Genomic DNA, 26,340 nt, shown 5'->3' on the forward strand with positions numbered 1-26,340 from the left:
TATTCCTTGTACCTAGAAGATTTTCACATAGTAACAGACAATAGTCTCTGATGAAGCTTTGATTCACAATTAATTAGTACAGCAAAAGGTTTTGCTGTTGGCTCTGTCCCTTCAGTAAATTGTGATATGACACATATTTGCATTTACTCAGCACAGCTGGTTTTCATGAAAAGAGCATTTGCCCTCAGAATAATTTAAAGCAAATGGTTTCATTCCTAAAAGAAGAAAACCATGGTGCAAAGCAGGTGGCTTAAATGTGTTATGGACAAAAAGTAGTTTCCATGTATGTTATCTTAAGAAATCTTTTTTTTTTTTTAAAGAAGCTTCCCCTTGTTCACCAGTTGAAAAGCCCATAATAAAAGATAAATATCATGCAAAATTCTGCAATACCATATTATATTCTTCTTTGAGATGCAAATTTTTATACAGTATATTAAAATCATTCTATACTACTTTATCAGATAATTATTCTAATCAAGGCTATTAATCTGTTTTGTTGGAAAAAAACCCTTATGGTAGTTTGGTGAATATTAATTTTCAAATGAGTTTAAATCTGATTTGAATACATGCATGACACATATATAAATATTTTAAATCCACAAACTTTCTTGAGCACTGACTCAAATTTTCAGCATTTTATACAAAATTAACATTTTTTCTCAAATATGGTTTATATTGTGGTTTTACTTCTATTAAAACATGAACCTGAGATTTTACCATTATAATTTTTTGCACCATATAATTTTAAGAAACATTTAGATATAAGAAAAATGATGTGTGGGTGTGAAGATATATTTCTACCGAAATGCACTAAAAATACCTTTGAGATCTATAATTTTCCAAAGGCATTGAATAGTAATCACAGAAGGATTTGGCATTTCATTCTAATAATATGTATCATTATTGTACCAAGTTATTTTTTTCCACATATGTTAACATTATGTTTCAATTTACTTGGACAGTCTTAATATTTAGTATTATGTTTCAACTAAGTTGGACAAGTTTAATGTTCAGAATATCACTAACTGTTCTTGTATACACCATATACATACTTTTTAATGCAGAAAGATACAAGAAAACATCTATCTTAATGCAACATTGTCTTTGATAATTTCCTATATTCATACTATAATAAATTAGAAAGAATAAATTTAACACTAAAACTACATTGAATAGAATTTGATCATACCTTGAGGAATAGTCAAATTTTATTCAAAAATTTTAAATGAGTCATAGTCTTTCATCTTAAGTGTTAATTAGTTACAGGACAACATAAAAATACTATAATGCTTAAATGCAGCTTAATGGGGGCGCCTGGGTGGCTCAGTCGTTAAGTATCTATCTTCAGCTCAAGTTGTGATCCTGGCGTTCTGGGATCGAGCCCCGCATCAGGCTCCTCCTCTGGGAGCCTGCTTCTTCCTCTCCTACTCTCCCTGCTTGTGTTCCCTCTCTCGCTGGCTGTCTCTTTGTCAAATAAATAAATAAAATCTTTATAAAAATAAATAAATAAATGCAGCTTGATGGAACTCTCAGCTCGTATTAAGATACAATGGGAATTGCTTCTCTTGCCAAATCTGAATGGATTGATTTAACAAGATTTCACTGCAGTTCTGCATGTGCAGCCATTCAGCAATGTTAGGTTACACTGGTGAGGACACCTGACAATGTGGTAAAGTCACTGCTGGTATCTGAATACCTAAGGGAAGATGCTGCCATAGGAAGGGTCTTCCACCAGTGTATCATCAAAGGAACACTGGAAAGATACCAGGAGTGTCAAGATCCGTGACTTACAGCTCTGCTTATGTCACTTGTTTCACTCACTTGGAGTCTATCTAAACTTGCCAGACCCAAATCTGTTCTCATTCTTTTCAGCTACTTGAATGGCCCTGCTTTATTTTATTAGTAGAAAAACACCAATAACACTTCTATATATCGATATGTTAATAGGAATGTATTTTTTTTAAAGATTTTATTTATTTATTTGACAGAGACAGCCAGCGAGAGAGGGAACACAGGCAGGGGGAGTGGGAGAGGAAGAAGCAGGCTCCTAGTGGAGGATCCTGATGTGGGGCTCGATCCCAGAACGCCAGAATCACGCCGAGCCGAAGGCAGATGCTTAACGACTGCACCACCCAGTCGCCCCAGGAATGTATATTTTTTAAAAGATTTTATTTACTGATTGACTTGAGAGAGAGAGAGCACAAGCAAGTGCACGCTCAAGCAAGGGAAGGACCAGAGGAAGGGGGGAAGGAATCTCAAGCCGACTCCCTGTTGAATGGGAAGTCTGCCAGGGGGCTCGATCTCATGACCCTAAGATCATGACCTGAGTCAAAACCACTACTTGGACACTGAACCGACTGAGCCACCCAGGCACCCCGGGACTATATATATTTTTATCTTTCTTCCCCCTCCGTCTTAAGTATTTATTTCCCTGTCTTATAAAGAAGTAAATCAATCTCCAACTTTGTCCAGGTCACAGCTAGTTATTATCCAAGTCAGAGGAAAGTCAACAAATAACTATTTGCTGTCTATTCCTGTAGTAACTTGGTAGCAAGTTCTTGAGAAAATTATTTCAATTACTGATCAACCCAGTTAAAGGAGTGTTCACCTCATTTTTGATGAGTTTTAACTTGTTTTAGAAGAACCTAGACATGAGTTTCATTTGAGCAGAGGGACCTGTCCCATGTCAAAGGTGGAAGGTGGTGAGGGTTTGGCTGGGGTGGGAAGGTAGTTGGCCTAACTACAACCCATCTCATGGCCAGACTTGCACTGAGCTGAATGATGAGAGCTGTGTTTTCTTACAGTTTTTCAGGCCAGGTCTAATTTTAAATTAACAGCCTGGTGTGTTTTGAAAATATTTGTATGACACAGTATTTTAAAATGTGTTCCCACAATATGGTGATATTTTTCTTTTACTTTGAAACAGGATTTCCTGCTAAAAGAAATACTTTAGATGAAAAATATATCCAATCTGTTAAAAGATTATATATTTATACTTAGGCTGTAAATGTAAAACTATACGTGGGAAATAAGTGTCATTCAAGGTAGAGCAGGATTTTAGGCAGAATGAGTAAGCTGTTTTAAAATCACTCATCTCCAGGTTTATAGAAAGAAACACCCACCTTTATCTCCATATTTATCTCCACAAATTTATATAATTTGGATATTATACATATTACTTACATATAACATTCATATATTATTATTTACAAATAATATTATTATATATCATTTGCTATATATATGAAGCTAAATAAATGATAACATAATAAAACACTAGTCTAGAGAAAGACCACGGAAGAAAGAAAAAAGCTTTATATTTTAGTACCATTAACAGCACTTTCTTCTTGTTGTTTGAACAAGGGACTCTGCATTTTCATATTTTAACTGAGCTGCACAAATTATGTAGCTGGTCCTGCAGGCAGCCAGCAGATTGGAAATAGAGAAAACAAAGACCAAGAAATGGAGATAGGAAAGAGATCAGCATAACTGAAGCCTAAAATTACCCTAAAGTTCAGACAAAGGCCACAACTTTACACCTTAAATATAAATTGTATGAAGATGTTTCTATTTGTTTCCATAGGAAATATGAAATTTTGAAGAGAAGTGGGAGAACATCTGAGGAGAGGCAGAATTATATATGGACTGGTTTAAAAATTAGTTGGAGCTGGTTTCAAATCCAAGTTCTAAAATCTGCCTTCTCTGTCACTTTGGTCACATGACAGAACAGTCATGTTGGGTCCGTTTTATTTCATATGCAGATATTTGTAATACCCACCTCATGGAGTTATTAGGAGGCTTACATAAGGTAAAGTATTTTTAAAAACTTACCTTAACAAGGCTACATAATTAATCTTAGTAAATGATAGCTATTATCATTTTGATCAGGCTTTTAAAAAGAAGGCAGACTGGGGTTTGAGAGCTGAGTTCGAATATAATTTTAAAAATGAAGCCAAAGTTTGTGAGGAAATAATCTAAACATAAAATACAACTATTGACAGAAAGTGAGAGCTCCCTAGGAGAATTCCCAGATTTCTGACTTGGATGATAAGTTAGAAATACAGATTTAGAGGCAATGGCTGGGGGTAAAGATAAAATATTCAGTTTGGGATCTGTTAAGATTGAAGCCTGTGGAGTAAACAATATCATGGTGATGATTACAGTAAGCAATTTTATATATCATTTAGGAGTTTAGCAGAGAGATCTGAGGTAGAGATACAAATCTGGATTTCTTCAGCAAGTGTTAATTAAAACCACAGAAGCGAATGAGGTAGCCCAGGTACAAATATTTATATTCACAGATACATGAGATATTTTTACTGTGATGAGAGTGAGTTTGAGACTGATAATGGGCAATGGAAGCTGGTGTTCACATAGTGAAAATAGCAAGGACTGGAATTCTGTACATAGGGTTTTCAGCCTCGCTCTGCCACTGTATTCTCTGGACAAGTAACGTAACCCTCTGGGCTTCAGAAAAAAGTAATATTTGTTACACATTTACTATGACTCAGGCATTTTTCCAAGCAAATTACAAGTATTAACTCATTTACTCCTCACAAAAATCTAGTAGGTAGATACTTCATTATAAAAATTATACAGATGCTTCTCCCTCTGACCCTCCCCCCTCCTGCTCTCTCTCTCTCTCATTCTCTCTCTAAAAAAAAAAAAATTATACAGATGAATTTCCTGAGATAAAAAATATGATGTAACTCTCCTAAGGTCCAACATCTAGCCGTGGCAGAGCAGGGAACAGAAATAAGGAAGCTAGATTCCATACCTGCACATTCCTAACTTCTGCGCACTCCTCTTTAACTGGAACTCCATAATAAGGTTGATTCTATCTTTTGACGTTTGACAGCTAACAACTTTTAAGCCACGCTCTTCCCTCTTCATCTTCTGCCCTACATCGGGGCAAACTGACAAGAAAGCCTGGATGCTTTCTGCATTGGTGCCACTTTCCCTGCTTTCTCAAGCCATTTTGGATCTGATTGAGGACTGCCCTGATTCCCTAGAGATGTCAATTATATAAATAATAAATGTTTTTATGCTATCTTGTATGTATGGTGTCAGCAACCTTGACATCAGAGCAATATTTATTCTGGAAGTCTATGTTGTATCTGCAGGGTGATCATAGCAAACTTCATTGTATTCTAACATTGTATCATTCTAGAATTTTGAATAAATGTTGTGCTAGTTGTATAAATATTAAACAACTTTTGGCATTGTGTTGATGATTTAACTGGCTTTGATTTATATTGATTGAAAATTTAAAATTTATACAGCTTTTAAATTATTAGCCTTGCTTGGATTAATAGTTATCTCAACAGACTGCCTCATGTCTACAACCATTAGTCCATGATATGGAAGAATTGCTATAGTCAGTCAGGTTGTCAACTTCATCAACCTAGATCCCCGGGAACCATCCACATAGCTATTTTGAAAAATCATTCTAAGACAAATATTTGTTAAATCTCCACTACATGCAAGCTACTATGATCTTTTCCTCAGTGATGGTATCTAATAATTTACCCACCAAAAGTGTAACAATATTAAATTCTTTGAATTCAGATAAAAAACAAAAAACTCAATTTCAATATTACGATATTTTCTTGCCCAGATTTCTGCCTGTTCTCTATTACTTTTCTCATAGGGAAATTTTAAAATATAAAGGCAAGTTATGTAAGCAAGAGTGACAGGGTGAACAGGTTGTGAATTAACACTTATTATATATTTAATTGCCTTAAACTAGGTGTGGCATCTGTGTATGTAATATTTGCAGATGGGTATCTTAATCAGATACTAATAATTCTTTTGCCTATAATATTCCCTATTAGAATACTAACACCTGCTTAACTTATTTTTCATTTTTTTGTAGGGTAAGCTCACTAATATAGTTGTAAAGTAGTGTCTATTCACAGATGCATAAGTTTCTTTTTTCAAAAACGTTCTGTATTCTTGTTATATACACTGAGTTTAATAATTCAGTATTGGCTAAAGTTCAATAACAAGTATAATGGATAAAAGAACATGGTAAAAATGGACACGGACTTTATCTTTATGAAGTACGAACATGTAATATGACTTAAAAAGCATGAGCAACAAAAGAAAAAAACATAGATAATTTAGGCTTCATTAAAATTAAAAACATTTGTGCTTTAAGAATAGACCATCAAGAAAGTGAGAAGATGGGGGAAAATATTATAAATTGTATTTTCTGATTATCAAGGACTTATATCTGGACTACAGGAAGAGTTCTTAGAACTCAATATTAAAAGGACACATAATCCAATTTTAAAATGAACAAAATATCTGAATAAACACTTCTCCAAGGAAGATATACAACAAGTACATGAAAAGATGCTCAACTTCATTAGCTTTCAGGAAAATGAAAATCAAAACCACAATGAGATACCACTTCATACCCAGCAGGATGGCTAGAATCAAACAGTCAGATGATAACAAATTTGAGAGAAGACGTGGAGAATTCAGAACTCTCACACAAACTGCCTGTAGGAATGTAAAATGATAAAATCACTTTGGAAAACAGTTGGGCAGTTCCTCAAATTAGTAAACATAGGGGCACCCAAGTGGCTCAGTTGGTTAAACATCTGACTTTTGATCTCAGCTCTGGTCTTGATCTTGGGGTCATGAGTTCAAGCCCTGCATTGGGTTCCACCAGTGTGGAGGCTACTTTAAAAAAAAAAAAAAAGTAAACATAGAAGTACTATGTTCTAGCAATTGCACTCCCAGGTATATACCTAAGAGAACCAAAAACAGGTGGGCAATTTTAATAAAACTTGTGCATGAATGTTTATAGCAGCACTACTCACAATTGCCCAAAAGTACAAACAACTCAAATGCCCACCAAAGATCAAATATACACACAAAATGAGGTATATCCATACAATGAAATACTAAGTCAAAAAAAGAAATGAAGGGGCACCTGGATGGCTCAGTCAGTTAAGCGTCTACTTTCGGCGCAGGTCATGATCCCAGGGCCCGGGGATCAAGCCTCAGCCGGCTCCCTGCTCAGTGGGGAGTCTGCTTTTCTCTCTCCCTCTGTCCCTACCCCTCCTCAAGCATGCACTCTCTCCTTCAAATAAATAAATAAAATCTTAAAAAAAAAAAAAAAAGAAATGAAGTACTGATACATGCTATAATTTAGATGAATCTTGAAAATATTATGCTAGGTGAAAGAAGCCAATCACAAAAGATCACATACTATATATATATAATCCTATTCATATGAGATGTCAAGAATTAGGAAATCAAGACAGCTAAAGTGTAGGGGGTGTCCTTTTGAGCTGATGAAAATATTCTAAAATTGACTACAGTAATTACTGGATGTATCTGTAAATATACTAAAAATAATTGAATTGTACACTTTAAATTGGTGAATTATATGGCATATAAATTATCTCTTAACAACCGTTTAAAAAAGAGAAAAAACTGAAATCAGATTATACAAAATATATTTTCTTACTGCCAATGAAGAAAGGAGGTAAGATAAAATACACACACACACACACACACAAACAAAACAAAACCAAAAAAAAAAAAAACAAACCCAATTATGTACACTCAATCCCTTCTCTGCTTGATATCCTTTGACATCACTCAGTTGTTCTTCACAAGACAAAATCCAGACACTTTAGTATGGCTACCATCTGCCGACCCCTCAAGACCCATTTATTCATCACTGGTTGTACTCCAACTTGGCGACAGATAAGCACCCAGTTACCTACGACACAGTCCCTTTTCTTAGGAGGATGCAGGACACCTCCAATGGTGTCCTTGCCAATGGTTGGCTCAGAAAGCCCAAGCCTAAGTCAATCACTGTACAGGGTCCCACGCTGCGGGGATTCCCAGAGATAGTTATCTAGTCCGGTTTGAGGTGGTGAAACAGGGGAATTTTACTGGGGAATTACAGAAAATAATGTTTCTTTCTCTTCAGAGAAAATCACTTGAAAAGCCCTTTAAATATTGTCCCAGGAGCACAGTGATTTAATAACACATTAAGGAAAGCAGATTCAGAAAATCACAAGAAATAGGACTGATTGGACCATAGGTTATCTGAAAAATTTTCCCAGGTTTTTAAGGAAATAAATCCTTGTAGCGATTTACACCAATGTGAGTTCACTTTCCTTTTACATTCAGCTAAAAGCAAGAATTTGGTTCCATCTTACCTTTGCAGCCCTCCAGCTACACGTAACCATTAACCTCTAATTCTAGTCTAGTTAATGATTTATTGTTCTTCTACTTTTTTTTCAGAGAGAGAGAGAGAGAAAGAGAGAGAGATGGGGGAGGTGCAGAGGGACAGGAGAGAGAAAGAATCTTAAGCAGGCTCCATGCCCAGCATGTAGCCAGAGGCCAAGCTCCATCTCATGACCCTGAGATCATCACCTGAGCATAAATCAAGAGTCAGATGCTTAAGGTTATGACTGAGCCACCCAGGCACCCCTGTGATTTATTGTTCTTAAGAAATATTTATCCTGGGCCCTAACATTTCTTATCAACATAGGAACTCTTCATTTCCCAGGTGAAAACCCGCTCCCTCTAGGAAAGCTCCAAAAATGCTTGTAAGTCATCACAAGCAAAAATCATCACAGTGGACTCTTTCCCTATCATACCACTATACACAGAAGTGTCCTCTCATAAATTTCCCTTGGAATTGTACCTGTGAGTATTCATTCACCTCTCCTTAGCTGCTAGAGTGAAAGTGGTAACCAATCCAAGAGCAAAGAGCCATTTTCATTAATCTGTATTAAGTTCTTCGAATAGTGTCTAGCTATGTAGGAACCAAGAAAATATTTGTTGAATGAATGAATCACTAACTATATGTGAAAAGGATAGATTGCAACTGAGGCTTTTGTTTTAGGGTACTGTTTCCCCAAAAAATAGTATTTTAAATTAAGCACAAGAGATAATAATTATGATTTACTAGTTAAAAAAAATGAGGTTTGTAAAATTTGTGATATTTGTGATAAATGAACATAAAGATACACTAGTCATTGATAGGTATATATTTAATTAGAAGAAGGGTTTGTTTAAAATTCAATGGACCACAAAGCCACACACCAAAAAAGAGATTGATAACCTTTATGACAATGGATTTGTGCTGGCTTACAGTGTGTTTAATTAATGTTACATTACAATGAGTGGATCAGAAAATCTATCTGAAATAAATCTATTGTGAAATATCAAAGTTTATTATAGGAAATCTTTGAAGATAATAACTATTTATTTTGCTTATCCTAGATACTCAATATGTATTGTGATTAATATATGGTAAAACATAATCAGTGTTTCCACTGAAGAAAATGTAAACCAGCAATGGTAGCTAATTATGGAATAATAATATGTCATATAAAGTTCTAAACTTTTTACTAGGGAAATTTGATTGCAGCATTAAAAATTAAGGGGTTAGGATTTTTCACTCATTTATAACAAGGACTTAAGGATGTGTATGCCTATCAATATAAAGAAATATCTCATATGTTTACTGTATAGCTGGACTTGGTAAACTATGGCCTACTGGCCAAATCTGGCCTGCCACCTATTTTTGTATAGCCCACAACTAATTAATTATACAGTTTCACATAGTTGAAAAAGTTAAATATGAATAACAATCTGTGATACATAAAAAATACATAAAATTTAAAATTTTATTAGGACATAGCAATGCTCATTCTTTTATGTATTGTCTGTGGCTATCATCAAGCCTCTATGGCAAAATTGAGTGTTCCCCAGAGGTCATATAGAGCAAAGCCTAAAATATTTACTATTCCCATACTGAAAAAAGATTTCTGACCCCTACTTTAGGGAAATATAAATTATAAGCCACATTTTCAAAGAACTTCAGAAAAGAGGTACATTATTTGGGGGTACTATATTTTGACCCTAATATTATTCAAGACTGCATATTAGGGACAACTAGAAATCTTATATGGAAGTATGTACCTTTGCAAAGAAGTATAGTTCTCATGGTATGTAAATGACATGGTGTTTGGACTAGGAATTTAGAAACTGTGCTATTCAACTTTAGGGGAGACAAGGATAAAGTTGAGTGAGTGGTACAGGAGTTGCTGACAGATCAGGCTGAGAACTGAATACTGGATACAGAGCCTCTACCCCCTTTCCATCACAAGCCTTCTTCAAGGGTCCAGATTTAAAATCAGGAAAGCAAAGGGGAAAAAAAGAGAGAGAGGCAAGCCAAGAAACCGACTCTTAACTATAGAGAACAAAGTGATGGTTACCAGAGGGGAGGCAGGTTGGGGATTGGGTTAAATAGGTGATGGGGATTAAGGAGGGCACTTACAGTGATGGCACCAGATTATGTATGGAAGTGTTGCGTCATTTTATTGTATATCTGATAATATTACACTGTATGCTAACTAGCTGGAATTTAAATAAAACTTAAAAAATAAAATAAAATAAAAATAAGTATTAAAAATCAGTACTGTTACAAGTTAAACCAGACAAAGTTATTTTGTTTTGGCACAAAGATAAGGTAGAGAACAGTACCGCATGGATTTGTCATCTAACAACCTTTTTTTGAACTACCTTGCAAAAACATATTTTGCTGCATTTTCCCAGAGCTACATAAAAGGGTGTAAGTGACTGGGTAGTTTAAATGATAAGTAAACTATTTATTTAAGGACTCTCCAAAGATGTGCCTGTTTAGATAATATTATTCTCCAAAGCTGATAGGTGATTCTTCTTCCTTATATTTGAAATTACTAGCTTTAGTTCAGTTTTAAAGTGAAAGATTCCAGGTGCTACAACATAGAATTATTGCTATATTCTAGCAGATTATAGGGACTAGAAAGAAGCAGGAGTCTGTTATGACTGAAATACATTTCTGTTATTCAAGGCAGGCTCCAAATCTGTAAAAGTCAAGTTCAAGGAAGTCCATTTTCACCACCATTGATTTTCACTGAAGGCAGACTGTTTTCACCTCATTGATTTTGATGTTGATTGAGTCATGTTCATCTGGTTGGTCAGTATTTGGGAGCTTGTTCATTTTTGATGGGTTAATTTGCCTAGGATCACTGATCAGTTACCTTGATCTAGAGCTACTGTTATTCAACATTTTCTCAGGCCAGATATTAAGAAATTTAAAGAGCTATTTAATTGAATGGAATTTAGTTTCCTAAAGAATTTATCTAATTCTAAATAATTAATAGTTTATTTACCTTTCATCATAAAATTTGGATAACATATTATCCTTTAACCAGATGATACTACAAGGCCATAAAAAACATACATATATGTTATTCATGTCGTAACATTTAAAAAGCAAGAACTTTACTAGGGAAAATGACTTCTACAGAAATATAATTTGCAAAAGCCACAAAACTGTGATTGGTCATTAGTGGTTGAAAATAGAAAGCAAGTTCTACAGCCAGATTGAATTAACAACATCCAAATAAACCTCCATATCTAAAACTCTTGAATCTGTTATGGTCCAATTATCATCATTCACAAACCAGCTTCTCTACCTACTGCATATGTAACCCATCAAATGGAAACTTTCTGTCTAAACAGAACCTTCTATCTGTGAATATTAATATGCAATTCACAGGAGTGCATCTGGCTTAAATCTGAGATAATAATTATCTTTTTGTGACACATTTATATGTTTTCCTTTCATTAATTTTTATCTTAGAAATTTTCATTGTTCTGGTAGTCTAGTTTTAGAACAAACACCTGCTTTTTACAACTCTTAGCTGAATTCCTCAAGACTTTACGCTTAAAACATCGGACAATTCTATGTAAGATTTTTGAGCCTTTGTTATTCCAGCTGAAACTGTCCTATCTTCCCTTTGTTTCCAAATCTTTCATGAAAATATAAATCTGTAAGTGATTTTGAATGAATGGTGAATCAAGAATTTGCTTTTTTCTATATCAGCAATCTCCTATTAGCTTTTGTCCCATAAAGTGCAAATGGTTTAGATTCCTTATGAAAATATTTCTGAAATCTCTTTCAGTTCATCCCATTTTGCATTGAGACCTTCTATAGTGCTGCTATTCATGCTATAAGCAAGTGACTCATAACCCTGGAAGTGCATTATTATTGCTGCTGTTGTTATTATTCCATCATCATTTTAGTTTATCATCTACTTTGTACATCAAGTAAAATCTAAAACATGAAACTAATTTTGTAGTCAGAAAAAAATGATGTATTGGCCAGTATACTGAGAATCTATCTGGTCTCTTAGCTATAATTAGATGTCTAGAGAGACATCACCACCTTTCTAGAACTCATAGAACTTAAAAACTATTTCCATATTATATGATGCCAGATATATAGAAGCAAGAGTCAGTTATATTATTTCCTTTATTTGCTAAAAAAGATTTATGTAGACATCTTTTATGTACATACATGGACTATTGATAAGTCTTGGGAAAGGTAGCATTAATTTTTGGCAATTTACAATTCTTTTATGTAGAAAAAGACACGGAAATAGAGGAAGTTAATCTATGATAATTAAAAATAATATCACATATCTTTCCAGGTAAGAATTTTAGTATAACTGAAGAGGTTAGTTAGTATAATATTATGATTATACTGTAATGAGAACTTCAGAGTTTACTCTGAATGAATTGAGAAAACTATTGAAAATTTTAAGCAGCTGCACCATGACTTGACTTGCTTTTGGGAAAAAAATTAAAAATTAAAAAAAAAAAAAAGGAAAAAAAAAAGCACTGTCACTTCAATTAAGGCAACTGCATCATTCCAGATGCTTTGTCCAAAAAACTCAGGATCATCTTAGGCTTCTCTCTTTCTCTTAAACCCTACATCCAATCCTTCAGAAAATTCTGTTAGTTGGTTCTCCTTAAAAACATATAAAGGATCAAAACATTATTCATTACCTCCCTTGCTACTATTCAGATTCCAACCACAAAAACCTAGTAACATGAAGTATTTCAGTGGTCCTCTACCTGGTGCCCCTACTTTTTGAAGGTGTCTTCCTTGAAATTATATTTGATTGTTAGGTTCTGCTCTTCCAGTTCCTTTCAGAAGGATTGGGGATATCCAAATACTCTATCCCTACCATCATCTTGGCCCAAGCAAAATACATTCTTGCTTTTCTTGATTCTACCCTATAGGTTTTCATCTCTACCACTGAAATAGATAATGGTCAAGGTAAACAGTGCCTTCTATTCTGCCAGGTAAAATGTTCAACAATTAGACCTCTTCTGACTTGGCCTATAGCACATTTGATATGGTTGATCACTTCCTCCTTCCTAAAATACCTTATTCAACTTGACTTATAGGACACCACCTTACCTTTCCTGGATTCTTTCCCTGTTTTATAGGCTACCTCTTCTAAGATTCCTTTACCGGTTGTTCTCTATTTTTCCAGTTCTGAACATTTGGGTGCTCTGAAAATCAATACTGAGAGTTGGCATTTTCTTAACCTAATACTTCCTAAAGTAAATGCATCCAATCTCATGGCTTTAAATAGCCTTATTATACTGATAACCCTAAATTTTCAGCTTTACCTTTTCCCCTTAATTCAATTCTTGTATATCCAGTTAACTACTTCTAAAATCATCCCCTGACCTCTGTCAACAAATCAGCTCCTATGGTCTACTCTGTCTCAGTAAATACCAACTCCATTCTTCCTCTTGTTTATGCAGATTAACTTGTTATCCTTAACTTCTATTTTTATTTCCCATTCCGTTAACATATTTTATTGGTTCTATATCAAAAGTATATCCAAAATGTGATCATTTCCCACCACTTCTACCTCCAACCCCTACGTAAAACTCAAGATACTTTTATACTCTACAGAGTATCCCATCAGCACAAAAATAATGTTTCCTTTACAACTTAAGCTAGGTAGTATAACTCTTTTGCTTAAAACAACACAGTATTTTCCCACTTACCCAGTGAAAAACCCAAAGACAATATGAGCTACCCATCCCCAGATAAACTGTTCCCTCCTACCTCTCTGACTTCACCTTCTATGATCTTCTATGTTCCCTTGCTCACTACATTTCAGTCACTTTGGTTTCCTAGAGTCCTTAGATATATCAAGTTTTCTTCCATTTCTAGACTTTTGTATTTGTTCTACCACTTTCTAGAACATGCTTTCTCTTTCTCTGCTTATTCTCCTACTTCCTTTAATCTTCTACTAAAATATTAACATTAAGGAGGTATTCACTGGCCACCCTATAAAAATGAACACTCCCCCAACCTGGAACTCCTAATCTTCTTGAGTCTGTCTTTTTTAAAAATATATATACTTAGCACCAATTAAATGTGAGACATTGGTGTGTTTATTTTTTGACTCCTCAATTAGTGTGTATGATTCACCGAGACTGGTACTTTTCTGTTTTGCCTAATACAATATTCCCAGTGCCTACAACATTTCCTACCCAATGGTAGATGCTTAATAAATATTTGTTGATGAATATATCTTAACACTCACATTTAATAAATCCTATCTTTTTGAAAGATTTTCCTCAGGTCTAGTTTTAATAAAATATTAAACCATCACTGCCTTTTCTAACTCAAGAAGAGGTGGTGCTGCTCTGCCTCCCCACCTGGGTGGAACAGAAATTGGGGATGGAGCCATGTTGATGACTTTTTGTTTGCATTAGGAATATAAATGCACACAAAAGCACTTCCCTTCCCAACCATAGATTTGAGGGGGGGATAATAGGAAATAAGAAGCTGGAGAACGAAATCTATTAAATCTGTGTACTAACCCCCAGCCATATACCTAAGAGGTCTATTCATGAATCCAACTGATAGTATGTGTGTGCGTGTGCGTGTGTGTGTGTGTTTAATATATGTATAGGAACACGCACACATACACAGACATATATAAAGAAGAAACAAGTGGACATTTTAAGAACTAAACATAAAACAACCACAATAAAAGTTACATTTGATAGACTCAATAGCAAAATTCAGATAACAGAGGAAACAACCAATTAACTCAAAAACAAAGTAATAGAATTATCTAAGTTGGACAACAAAGAGAAAATAAATTGAGAGAAACTGAACTGAGCTCCAGGAACATGTGGGACAATAATATAGATATAACATATATAAGTCATGAGAATTGTTATAGGAGAAGAGAAAGAATATGGAGCCAAAAATTATTTTGAGAAATAATGGCTGGAAACTTCTAATTGATAAAAAACATAAACCCACTGATTCAGGAAGCTCAGCAAGTCCCAAACAGGATAAGTCAAGAAAAATACATGCCAAGACACCTCATCATATTTCTGAAAACTAAAGGTAAAGAAAAAAAGTAAAGCATTCAGAGAAGCATTGGGCTAGCTACAGAAGGATGAAAAATGGAACGATAGTGGATTTCTTGTCAGGAATTATGGAGGTTAGAAGAATATTGCACATTTTTCAAGTGCTGAAAGAAAATAACTGTCAACCTAGAATTTTATAACTAGTGAAAATATCCATCAGAAATGAAGGTTAGATAAACACATTCTGAGCAGAAAGAAAACTACAAGATTCTGTTTCCAGTAGACCTGTTCAGTAAGAGAGGCCTGATAAATCTCTAACACTGAGGAAATAAGACCAGAGGAAAATTTAAAATATCAGGAATTTAAAAGGAGCAATGGAGGAATTCACAATAAGAAAGAAAAATGGGAAACAACCTAAATGTCCATCAAATAGGGCTATTATAAAATACATAATAGAATATTATGCTCCTCTTAAAAATAGGAAAAGGATTAAAAAGGACTGCCCTACCAAATATTACAACTCATCACAGTGTTACAGTGATCAAACTTTATGGCATTGACACCCTGGTATAAAAACTACTCAGTAGAATAAAATAGAGTAGAGAAATTCATCAAAGTTAACATGAGGAATTAATATGTTAATATGAATATGGTAGATATGCAATTTAAACCAAAGGATGGCTTGTTTTAAATGGTGCTGGCATAATTAAATATAAATGAAGAAGAAAACATAATATCATGTAAAATGCCATAAAAATAAGTTGCAGATGAAAGAAATTGTATACATATGTATATAAACATTAATAATATATATCTTTTAGATATTTATTAGATATCCAATAGAGATTTAAGAATAGATACATATAATAACAGATATATGATAAAATAAGGAAAAAAATATAAAATATAGGAAAATATTTTTGGAATTTCACAAGCATCAGCCATTGCCTAAAGCAAGTATGGAAACTCAGATGCCATAAAAGAGAATGCTGAAAAAATTCACCACCTAAAATAAAAATTTTGTATGGCAAAATTCACTTAGGCAAAAAATCAAACACTAGGAAAAATATTGTCCATACATAGGATAGTCAAGTTGTTGGTATATTAAGCATAAAAGTATAAATAAAAAGACAACTTAAATAGTGCTTGGAATGCACAAAATTATAAATACCTAAACATAAATCAATAGGGCAATAGTTGAATGATTTATGCTATATACATGCTATCACATGCTACTGAAGATATTAAAGGTAATGAGTATAATCCATAAGCATTTCCCCCAAAGAGAAAGTGACATGACAGATAATGAGAAACAAGTTTTAGAATATTACAAAGTATATATTATTTTGTAAAATAAATAGAATAAAAATAAAACATTACATACGATGTTGAGGTTCCCTTTGTTTCATTTTTCAACTTTATTTTAATTTCAGTTTCTTATTTGATTATTACTATTATACCTGTACAAATTAAAATACAACATGGAAAGCATTATTCTTGATATGAAAAGTGGTTGTTAGGGTTTTTACATTATTTCTTCAGACCTAAGATATAATTAGATAAGTGTAAAAACACCAGCTTTCTAGCGTAAAAACCTTTCTCAGACTGACTATTTATCTTCACTCCCTGGGAACCACACTTAACAAGGGTCTAGTTTAGACTTGGATTCCATTTCTGCTCTTATCATTCTGCCCCAGTCATGACACTAACCACAAGAGTCATTCTCTCCATGAATATTCACCACCCCTGTGAGACAGACAAAATGAGTGAGGAAATGATATGGTCTTCAAAAAACCAAAGTTGGCCTTCTTCCAGAGGTGACTCCATAAACATAGAGTTACCTTCAGCTTTTCTCATTTTCACTCCATAAATCCAGTCTGACAACTAGCCTTAAATTCTAAAGTCAATTTGTCTATTGGTGCTCTTCTTCTAAAAAGTGAAAGGGTCTTAAGATGCTTATAAAGAAAAAGAAGACATCAGCTGCAAGTATAAAGTTCATAAAATATAGATTTAAGAACTATAGCCACATTTTTCAATATAACCTATATTTATAGGATCCTCTCTCCCCTAAAGAAAACAATAAAATAAAAAAAGTAGATGAACACTGTACTCTGGAAATCTCTTCCACAAGAAAAATAAGCACACTTTTTTCAAGAAATATATACCATTATAAAATAAAATAAAATAAAACAAAATAAAATAAAATAAATCTATGAAAGAAAAAGTGAGTAAAGAAAATAAAAAAAGAAGTACGGTAAAAATATAAGTGAATGAGAGATATATCTCAGAGCTATGAAAGGAACTTAATAATACAGCTACACTATTAAAGAATAAATAAATACATTAAAAAGAACAAGAAATGGAATTTAAATAGCAAAATATGCCAACTGCATTCAATATTAGAAGGTGATTAAAATGACTTATGGGAGGATATTTAGCCCCCCCAAAACATGATATCCAGCTAAACTGTCTTTCATGTATACATATATTTTTTAAATGTTATACAATGTCCACAGACAACAATTTAACAACCAATAGTGAGAACAGAAGCAAATTCTGCTATTTGTGGCTGGAATCCAACCAACTATGACATTTATCAAAATAAGAAGCTCAGGAATACAGAAGTTATACTATAAAAGAAATGCCATCGAGCACTGAATCCACAAAGATATAGTAGTGGGGCTAAATAGCTGTAGTAGTTCTGGGGACAAAACAATGTAATTTTAAAAAATGACATAATGGGGAGCCTGGGTGGCTCAGTCGTTAAAAATGACATAAAGCCTATGATATGTAAAATATTAATATAAACATGATTGACTGCAATAAAAATAAAAAGGCCCAGAAAAAAAAATTCTGGACATGGAGAACAGGGCTACTGTGTCTGTTGCTGAGGTTATTTTATATACTGTGCCCTGCCTGGCCGTGAAGGTAGACAGGTTACACATAAAGGCATGTTAAGAGTACTAACTTCCCCATCATTTTGGCAACAGTCAGTAGTTACAACAGCTTTTCCAAAGCTAACAAATCATGAAATAGATTTAAGAGTGTTGTTTAAAGTACTAAAAGAAACCATCAGAAGAAGAGAAAACAATTTCTACATTCTCCAAATTCCCCTATCAAAGAGGAGATAAAGAATTGAGGCAAATGCAAAAAAAAAAAAAAAAAAAAAAACAAAACCCAAACATATATATATATATATACATAGGCATATATATCTTCCATGTCACTTCCATATTATGGCAAAGGTTGCCTAATATTATGCAACATGCATCTTCTTTCCACTCAAATAAAGCATCTGACAGTGTTACATTTAAAAATTTACAATGTACCTTTATTTTGCAACAGCATAGATATACTGGTGAGAAAATTCTATTCCTCCAAAATTATATAACATCTTAAAAGTCTTGCTATGGGCCTTTTTTGGAACTGTTGTTTCATTTTGTGTATCTTCAAGTGAGAGTTTAGTGTTCCAGATAGAAACATAAAATCCAGCATAAACAGACACCAATAGCCTTTTGTTTATTTTACTATAAACCTTCTACAACTGGAGCTTGCACAATTATCATCACAAGCTGTCAGCTTTCAAAACAGTTTATACTCTCCTGGTTTTAGGGAAGCAATGGCTTTATGTTAAGTGGTTTTGTAAATATTATAAATATATATGTAAACACTTACAAAATATATGTAAAATAGCAATAAATCATACACTCGAAATCATAAATGCAATTTCTTTCTTATCTCCATGATAGTTTGAAAAGTGCGTTTGAGTTTTGAAATTCTTATTAAAAACACTAGTCACATGTTTTAATATAAAAGGTACGAAAGTTAGTATGAGTTTTTATCTATTCACATTATCTATAAAGTACAGAGAATAATTTGAATCAGTAAAATAACTAGCAACTATCTGATGGTTTAAGCAGAGATGAATTACATTGAATTGGAAATATCTAAGCCTTTATCAGTTTGTGTTACAAGTTGTTTGCATAATTGGCTGAAAACTTTTTAAAAAGTCTGATTAAATACAACAGGATTGCATGTATGGATGAATTCTAACCTTGGGTCAGGAATATTTTCCATAGATTCCTGTCTCAGTGAAAGATAAGAATAATAAGCAAACTTTAGCTTTATTTAATATTGTCCATCAATCTAGAATTTAAGGATTTCAATGTGGGATTTCACTGGAATTAACACATCGAAAACTTTGGTTTCTTAAGTAATCTGCATAACATCTGAAGTGATTCTCTGAGAATCCTTGTAAGGCAGTTAAGTTTTATTGGCTCATTTAAGATGATAAGACACACAGTTTAAGTAATATGTCCAAAATCAGTGAGTTTATAAATGGGGAACAAGAGTTTGGGGAAAAAAAAATGTTTCTCAAAGCCCATGGATCCTTTAACACTGGGAATCATTACAGCATATCAGCCCGGATTTTGCATAGAGTCAACTGTTAGAAAGACTTCTGGAAATACAATGTATGTCAAATACTGTAAGCATTAAATCGGGAAAAGAAAACAGCACTTAGCTTTTTGCCTCTCATTTGTTCTCCCATCTTCAATGATTCAGCACTGCTGCAGGTGTACAAGTTGTTTACTGAAAAAGTCCAGAGTGACCTACATGTACACAGTGAACATCCTACATATGATGACTCTAGGAATCCTTGAGAAATTATTCAGATTTCTTTATATTCAATACTTTTTAGTGTCTTCCTTTCAGTGGTTGAGGTATTCCCATTGTTGAAATGCACACACAGACACATGGAAAACCTTAGGAAGATTTGATATGTTTTCCTATCAGTTTAGGGAAGTGTTGCATCACTGCTATGGACTGTCAGCCTCATTTTTGATTGGTCATTGACTCACTCATCTGTTTTTCCAATATCTGGCTTAAAAAAAATGTTGAGTCAATTTATCATATGGTGGGGAAAGATCTACTTTACTAAGTTTTATTTATACATGGAAAATGGGTTCCCTTCCTTCTGGAGGTTTTTACAAAGTTCAAATAAATGATAATCCTATATAATGTAATGTAGGGTATATTACATTTTTATATTCTATTTCTGTCAGCATTTCTAACTCAGCTCAAAACACCTGGATATGTGCATACATATGGTGCCAAAGCCATGTTACTGAAAGAGATAGTCATATTTCAGAGTCCGGAAGTGATGAGGAAAACCTTTTATTTTCTTTTCTCTTTTTTTCCTCTGGAAACTATTAAATCAATTATAGAAACAAGAGAAAGGCCATTTTGACAGAGCTGCTAAGTCTACTCTTACATTTCACATCCATGCCTTATTTTGTTTTTTGTCATTAATTCAGTCTGGATGACTTGGTTTCATTTGAAGGGAAACCAGCTTCAATCTCCGAATAAAATAAAATAATAAAAGTTATGTACTCCATCACAGGGGCATTATTTTTCACCTTGCAGCTATTTCCTGAATATCTCTTTCCTTTAAAACAATTTAATTTAAAAGTTCTCATAGATACTCTGTGTCCTTCATCATGGACTCTGAGACACAGAAATGACTGTGAAGGGTTACCTGACTCCTTTTCATATGTTCATTTTAGGTAATAAAATGGGGGAATTTTCTCTATACCTTAGCTTTGTACTACAATTGTGTGGTGGCTTTATCCTGAGTGCAATCAGATGCTATACTCTAATGAGACACACCTGCCTTTATGAAATATGTAAACTGGTGCTATACAAAATGATTTCCTGTTTTGCACAAGTAAGCAAGAATTATTATCAAAGGAAACTGGGTGTACTGAAAGAAGGAAATATGGTCAGGATGTTCAAATGAGCCTGAACATACAATATTTTATGTATCTGATTTTTTCGTATTATTCCTAGACATTTTCCCCTCAAGTCACAAAAGAGAGGCCAAGGACACAAAAGTATTTGTTTTCTTTACCAAAAAAATGGCAAAAATTCAGCAATGTATCATTTCTGTTATCGTATGTACAAAATATTGGCTTCAGGAAACTACAAGAAAACTTTGAAAGCCTTTAAAATTGGCTATTTGTGATAATTTGACAAGGGATTAAAATTATAGTCAACAAATTGCCATTTGCTACTAAACAATTTTAGTCCAACAACTCAAGTCCTCTTTTAGTAATGTAAAAATTGTTTGATTAATACTAGATTAGACTATAAATTCATTTGGGGCAGCAAGTAGATTACAGGTTCTCAAAAACCAGTATCTAAATTGTCAAGAACAACTTTACCTGACTACAAAAGGACATTGTGTTCAATCTTGTATTAGAGTAATTCTTAATTTATTTTACTTGCATCCCCAATTTACTACTTATGTACTCTCATTTCCATTGAAATAGCTGTATTCATCTTCAGAGCTCTTGGGACTGTACTGGGTCTGTCTGGCAAAATCTTAGCAACTAATTGACTGTGTAGGTGTGTCTGCATGTGTGCATATCTATGTACCTGTGTGTGTGTAAAGGAAAAGAAAGGAAGATGGAGAGAGCATGTACAAAATTTGGGGTTTTTTAAAATTTATTTGAATTTTTAAGAGATGTTGAGCTAAATCATAAGGAATTTAAGAACATTAACATTGGAAGAGTAACTTGGTTTATTATTGACATTTCCATTGGCTTGTTTTATTTCCTTTGCTATTACGGATATGTTAAAAAAAAGATTTCATATTTCTACCAATGCTTTCTGCAAGCATAATGTTATTGTTCATTTTGCATGCCTGCTGTGCTACAATAGCACCACATGGTGACCAACTCCTTCTCATGAACAACCCCAGGCCTTGAAGCTTTTGGAATATGAGCCAAGTTCTAGGTCAATGATCTCCTGTTGCTTTATTCTGATCTTGCTGGTACTGATTTCATTTCTGACTGGGCAAGTGTCATTCAAAAACAGCAACAAAGTCCTTGCCTAAAGGATTTAACACAGATGAACCTTGTAGTATGTGTCTTTAAAAAAAGTGATCAGACTCATGACCTTTTGTTAGAGTCTGATTTTCACATCAATTTAGAGTAGTTTATGTTACATATGCACCAGTGGATTCTCATGTATGTTGAGAATGCATAATTTCAAAGCTTGACAATATAAATGTGTTTTAGACAGATAATAGGTTCTAACTTTTTAATATACTCTCACATAAGGCAGAAAAGTGGAAAAGAAAATGTAAAAGACCACTCGATAAAATATCAAAAATTAAATACTGTCTTGAAGCATTAACCAGACTGAGAATAACATATGCAGAGAAAAGTAGGTATGTTAAGTAAAATTTGAATTGTGCCTCCTGGCCATTATGTCGAGCTGATTATAAAGACTGAATATATATTTCAACTGAATATAAAGAAGTTGAATACTTTAAAAAATTCCTATAAAAGATTTTTCTTATTTTCTGTATGGAAACAGAGAAAATAACAAGTATAATATAAATCCAGATTGGTAGAAATATTTTCTTTTTTGTCTGCCTGTGAGAAAGTAAAGTTGATGGGGAAAAAAAAGGGGAGGTGATGAATGTACCTTATGTGTGCACCCAGTTTTCAGAATTGTTTATTTCCTATCAAGATACTATGTGACTTGGTCAGTGATATTCTATATATAAAATTAAACAAATACCTCTAGTTCAACCAAAAATAAATGTTAAAAAGTTTTAGATAAGATGTTTGTTCTTCTAAATTGCAAAGAATATAGATTATGAAAATGGAAAGATATTTTACATAGAAAAACAGTCTGGTAACATTAATGAAAATTATTCCTCGTAAAAACCACTTGGTGCATATATTATTTCAAAAGCATCGACATAAATAGAAATGACTAAAATCTTGCCCATTTATTGTAAAGTGTAGGTTGGAATCAAGACATAGAGTCCTTTAGCAACAAAGATCAAAATTTGGGGAAGAATGGGTCACTGAGGATAGTAATTATGTTGACAGGTCATTATAAAGATCCAGGATATTTTTCCTTTTTCTGCTTTATTTTCTTTTCTGCAACAATATAAATAGTGGTGGTAACAACTGGCAGTTGCAAAGTGCTTTATTGTTTAGTACGTGCATCACATTTGATAGCACATCTGACTATTCCAAACACTTTCAGATGTATCATCTTATCTTTCCCCTTTCCAAAAATGAGGAAAAGTAGGTCTACACAGACAGTAGGTTATGGACAGCAGAGCATTCCAATACTAGGTCCCATGCTCTTGGTAGATAATACTTCATATCCTGCATCATCTTCCCTTTTTGCTGATAGATAATACATGGTTTGACATAAATGCTACCATAATTATTATTCCAATTTTAAAAGATTATCAAATGATAATACCATGTAAAGTGAAAAGAAGACAGTGACGGCAGTAATGTGGAATATATATTATCAAGCAAATTTTTTAAAAAGATTTTAAATAGCAAGATAGCTTTTTATATAAGGTATTTTGTGATAACTAGAAGAGGTAAAATTGAATTGCTATGAGAATTTGGCAGATAAGTGACAGATTATTTAAATCATTCTATCTTTTCACAACAGATGCATACTTTATATTTGGGGTTATTATAGCAACAATTGTAAAATTGGAGCAAACAAAATCATTCAAAACATTTAATGTCTCTTTTTAATACCTGTATTTCTTATGTACTGACTGCTACTAGTAATTTTTTTTCACTAAAATCTGAAAGAATAAATGGAACACTGTCATATATTTTAATCAAGAATGGTTTGGGAGTTTTCAAGGAGTAAGAAAAGTGCCAGGAATCAACTTTGGCAATCATTTCCCATGGCGAGATGACGAGTGAAGAATAGAATAGCTGAACTACATCAAGATTGAATTTGCAGTTGATAATGCCCTTGCAGTCCTGCCCTATTTTAGAAGACTTTCTTGGCTGAAAGGCAAATTTGGAGATCTGCTCAAGGTTAGGTGGTTTAAATCTAAAAGCTATTCAAACACCACAACATATTTTACTAACTAAAAATGCAATGGTTCTTGCAAGCCTATATGGTCTGGCTCCAGCGCATCGCTGCCTAAAATCCATTATTCAGTAACTCATACTGAACCTAGCAATATTTAAATACATTAGATAGTAAAATGATTTCTTTTGATTCAGATTTTAAATACATGGTATCTAAATGATCAAGAATGAGTTAACTTTTTAGAGCATATTTTGTAAATGAAAGCAGATATAATTATTTTGCATGATCTTCCTTAGATAATTATATACTCAGAAGTGATTCAAAATTTGGTTCACCAAACTTTCAGAAGTTGTGATCCAGTTTCAAGAGCAATGAACTAGAGCGCCAGGTCAATGGTTTTTAGTACATTCCCATAGTTGTGCAACTATCACAACTATTTAACATCATCATTCCAAAAAGAAATCCCAAACTCATTATGATCCCAAACCCATTATGAATCATTCCATCTCCTCCAGGTCCTGGAAGCTACAAATCCACTTTGTCTCTCTGAACTTCCCTATTCTACACATTTCATATAAATGAAATCATATGATGTATGACTACTTTCCCTCGCTTAACATCATGTTTCCATTGTATGAACATAGACATTTTGTTTATTTGTGCATCAGCTAATGGATATTTGTGTTGTTTCCACCTTTTGGCAATTGTGAATAGTGCTGCTATGAAAATGCATGTGCAAGTTTTTTTCAAACTTTTGCTTTTAAATCTTTTGGGTATATAGCTAGGAGTAGAATTGCTAGGTTATATGGTAACTCTATGTTTAATTTATTGAGAATTGCAGAGTTTCAAGTGGCTACACTATTCAACAATCCCAACACCAATGTATGAGGATTTGAATTATTCTACATTCTTGACAATACTGAATATTCTTTTTATGTGAGCTAACATAGAGGGTATGAACTCACAGTTTAAATTATTTTAGTTTTGATTTGCATTTCTCCAATGAATAATGATATTGAGCAAATTTTTGTGTGCTTATTGGTCATTTTTATCCCATCTTTAGGAAAATATTTATTCAAATCCTTTGCTCATGTTTTAATTGGGTTATTTGACTTTTAAAATTGGAGTTATTAATGTTATTCATACATTCTGAGTGTAAATCCTGTATCATATATATGATGTGCAAATATTTTCTCACATTTTGTGGACTGACTTCTCATTTTCGTAAAGGCATTCTTTGAAGTGTAAAAGTTTTTCTTTTTTGGGAGCCTGGGTGGCTCAGTTGGTTAAGTGGCTGTGATCCACTTGGTTCACGATCCCAGGGCCCTGGGATTGAGTCCCTGCATCAGGCTCCTTGCTCATTAGGGAGGCTGCTTTTCCCTCTCCCTCTCCCTCTCTCTCTCCACCTGCTGCTCCCCCTGCTTGTGCTCACTCTCTCTCTAATTAATAAATAAAATCATAAAAAAAAAAGTTTTTCTTTTTTTTTTTGAGGGGGGAGGGGAAGAGAGAGAGGGGAGAGAATCCCAGGCAGACTCTGTGCCTACCATGGAGCCCAACTCCAGGTTCAGTCTCACCACCCTGAGATCATGACCTGAGCTGAAATCAAGAGTTGGATGCTTAAACAACTGAACCACCCTGGTGCCCCTAAAAGTTTCCCATTTTAATAAACTCCAGCTTATCTATTGTTTAGTCCTTTGGTTGGTTGTATATTTAATGTCATCTCTAAAATACCATTGTCAAACCAAATGCAACAAAGATTTATTCCTATGTTTTCTTCTAAGAATTTTATAGTTATAACTCTTACATTTAGATATACGATCCATTTTATTTTATTTTTTTTATTTTTTTAGAGAGAAAGAGAGAGAGGGAGAGAAAGAGGGAGAGAGAGAGAGCAGGAGAGGGCAGAGGGAAAGGGAGAGAAAGAATCTCAAGCAGGCTTCATGCACAGTGCAGAGGGAGATGCAGGGCTCAATCTCACAACCCTGAGATCATGATCTGAGCCCATGAGCCAAAATCAAGTGTCAGATGCTTAACTGACTAAGCCACTCAGGTGACCTGTTCTATGATTCATTTTTAAACGACTTTTGTATGTGCTGTGAAATGAGGTCCCAACCTTCATTCTTTGTCATAGATATCCAATTTTCCTGACATCATTTGTTAAAAATACTATTTTTTCCTATTGAAAGAAAGGTCTTGGCACCTTTGTTGAAAATCAATTTACCATAATTATGAGCGTTAATTTGTGGA

This window comes from Ursus maritimus, unplaced genomic scaffold (assembly GCF_017311325.1).
Source record: "Ursus maritimus isolate PB19 unplaced genomic scaffold, ASM1731132v1 scaffold_3, whole genome shotgun sequence".
In the NCBI taxonomy this organism is placed as follows: Eukaryota; Metazoa; Chordata; class Mammalia; order Carnivora; family Ursidae; genus Ursus; species Ursus maritimus.